This window comes from Myotis brandtii, unplaced genomic scaffold (assembly GCF_000412655.1).
Source record: "Myotis brandtii unplaced genomic scaffold, ASM41265v1 scaffold131, whole genome shotgun sequence".
NCBI classification, from domain to species: domain Eukaryota; kingdom Metazoa; phylum Chordata; class Mammalia; order Chiroptera; family Vespertilionidae; genus Myotis; species Myotis brandtii.
This window is the reverse complement of record NW_005354632.1, coordinates 2,245,320-2,247,872: the sequence shown is the minus strand read 5'-3', so window position 1 is coordinate 2,247,872 and position 2,553 is coordinate 2,245,320. Positions and strand designations below refer to the sequence as shown.

General features: G+C 40.9%; 1 protein-coding gene across 7 annotated transcripts in view; it reads left to right on the top strand.

Moving 5' to 3' along the window:
- Positions 1-2,553, top strand: part of HIPK1 (homeodomain interacting protein kinase 1) — a 50,979-nt gene that overhangs the window by 7,428 nt on the left and 40,998 nt on the right. Inside the window, exon 1 of one of the 7 annotated variants that reach the window (XM_005859978.2) lies at positions 54-72. The exons of 4 other annotated variants lie outside the window; for them this stretch is intronic. The gene's annotated coding sequence lies outside the window, so the exon portion shown is untranslated. Of the gene's footprint in view, positions 1-53; positions 73-153; positions 172-651; positions 670-2,553 lie in introns of those variants that run through there. 2 more of the 7 variants (XM_014534561.1, XM_014534560.1) reach the window with 2 other exon arrangements.

Here is a 2,553-nt window from a genome sequence, read left to right as displayed (position 1 = left end):
GGGAGCTGGGGCCGGGGAAGGGGAACCACCCCAGGCCCCGCCAGGTCTCCCCGGTTTACTCCGTCGACTCCGGTAGGTGCACCCGTTCTGAGGCAGCCCTCGATGCTTGCTTTTGGGAATTTTCAGGAATTGCATCCAAATATGCATTTCCACTGGAGCCTGTTCTGCCCAGTATGTCCTTTATCTTGTTTGTTTCCTAGTAACTCTGATGAAAACAGCAGTGTGGCTTCCTGCCCCCGGTGAAGTGGGGTTAAATTAAGTGGCTGATGCCCTGAGCAAAACCTGCAATTTTGCTCTTGTTTGTGTAAAGCTATTTTTGATTCTTGGTCTGCAGTTTTGTGTGTGTGCGTGTGGTGTTTTTTTTTTTAAGATTACAGAGGGTGCAAATCATTACCAGCTTTTTTTTTTCCGCATCGAGGTCTAAAGCTTTCTGTAAAACGTTTTTAAAAATCTACTAGCAAGTCACTTTACCCAGTAGTTATTCAGCGAGGGAGTTTGGATATTTACATGTAATGATCTCAGGGTTCTGTGCTATAATACTGGTATGATGAAGGATATCATGGACTGAAAGATACTTTTCCTGGTTTGAAGGCACAAAAAGGGCCACCCTTCAACTTGTGGTTGCAACTGGAGGCAGCCAAGCCAGTAAAGCATCTGATGATTAAAATGGTGAATAAGATCTTGTAAATATGCTGGCTCTGGTTGGTAAAAGGACTTTTGCTGGTGACATGTTCATGACTAGTTTATCCTCACTTTGGACATTGTCTTTTTATGGATTGCAGAGCAAGTCGATCGGTAACTTGTGATTCAAAACCAAACCAGAACTCCCTTCTAAAAGTAAAAAAGGATAGTCTCAAAATTCACAGTTCTCAGGAAAATGGAATTCTTTCATCCTGTGGTTTTGTTTTCATAAGCACAGCTCAGTGGTTGTGTTGGTAGAAACCAGCGAGCCAACCCTGCCTTGTAAACTTATGACACTTGGAACTTGTGCAACTTGTTGTTAGTTATATATTGTAACCGGTCCTTTTGTAATTTGAAGTAAATTGTAGACATGAACTTCCTGATCTGCCCTCTTATTTTCATTTTCACAACTGTATAAAGTATCCATTACCTTTTTTTTTAGTTTTTAAAAAGTTACAGTTATTAATTCCTCCCCAGTTTCTTTTTTATTATTTTTATTGATTTCAGAGAGGAAGGGAGTGGGGGAGAGAGATAGAAACATCAATGATGAGAGAAAATCATTGATTGGCTGCCTCTTGCATGTCCCATACTGGGGATGGAGCCGGCAACCCGGGCATCTGCCCTGACTGGGAATTGAACCATGACCTCCTGGTTCATATATAGGTCAACACTCAACCAGTGAGCTACGCAGGCTGGGCCCTCCACAGTTTCTTTCCTTACATTTCATGTTATTCTGAACACAAGTCATCAAAATCATTTTCCTTCCAGTAGCACTTCAACAGTCACTGATTTGCTTTTGATTCATTTTCTGTTCTGAATCTGCAGCTCTCTCAATGCCTAATGTATTTTTGTAGAGCATAATTTGGCACTTAAAGAAATTTACATCCTGTTTTTATATTTTTCTCTTTCTTTTTGGTGTGTCATATCACCAAAGCACATTTCTAAGCTCTTGGGAGGTAGGGAAAGTTATGTGTATTTCTTTTGGATTCTTTAAGGACACCTGGTACAGTGCTTTCCCAGAGAGCTTAAGGAAAAAGAACCAGGAAGCCTGAGTTCTTTGCCAGCCTCGCTACTCATTAACTCTGTGAAACTAGGGCTTTCTTGGGTCTTCCTTTTCTCATCTTGGAATTAGGGAGTTTTAGAAAGCATATAAGGTCTGTTTTAGCTGTAAGAATCCCTTTTTTTTTTTTTTTTTTTTTTTGCCAGTGTCTTCTCCAATGCAATACGTTTTTTATTCAGATTTTCTCCTTACTCTAAACAGTTCTTCATTTTTCCATGGCCCCTGGCACACTGGCAATAGTCATCTCATTCATCTGAAAGAGCTCTTTCCACTTTCCGCCTGCCAAACGGTTGTTATCTTGCTTGGGTCCTGTTTTCCTTAGGCCTTTGCCTGCTGATCTAAACGGGGTCCCCTTTTAGTGTCTGTTTCAGATTGAGCTATGCTTTAGTTTTCTTTAAACTGTACAGGCCTGTAGACTGTCCTGTGCACGTACTGAGATAGCACCTTTTACCAAACACAAAAAGCACCTGCTTTCTTTTTTTTTGTTACTATAGATCCGTCATTCCAAATCCTAAGAGAGCTACTGGAATTTAGGAAACAATATCCTACCTACAAGGAAAGCCCCCTCTGCCAGTTTACCGAAAAGTTACAGAATTGGTTTAAATGGCTGGAAATTGTATAGACTTGTAGAGTTCCTTTGTCAGCTCACAGCACCTATTTCACACCCTGTTTTTGTGTACTAGTTGGGGAACTGGCTTGTTTCACATGGTTCCATATGAAGGAAGTGCTGCAGGAAAGGGGGTGGGGAGCTTTGATTCAAATGATGTCCTTAGGGTTTCAAGCTTATTTTTCCTTCAGTATCATTATATTTA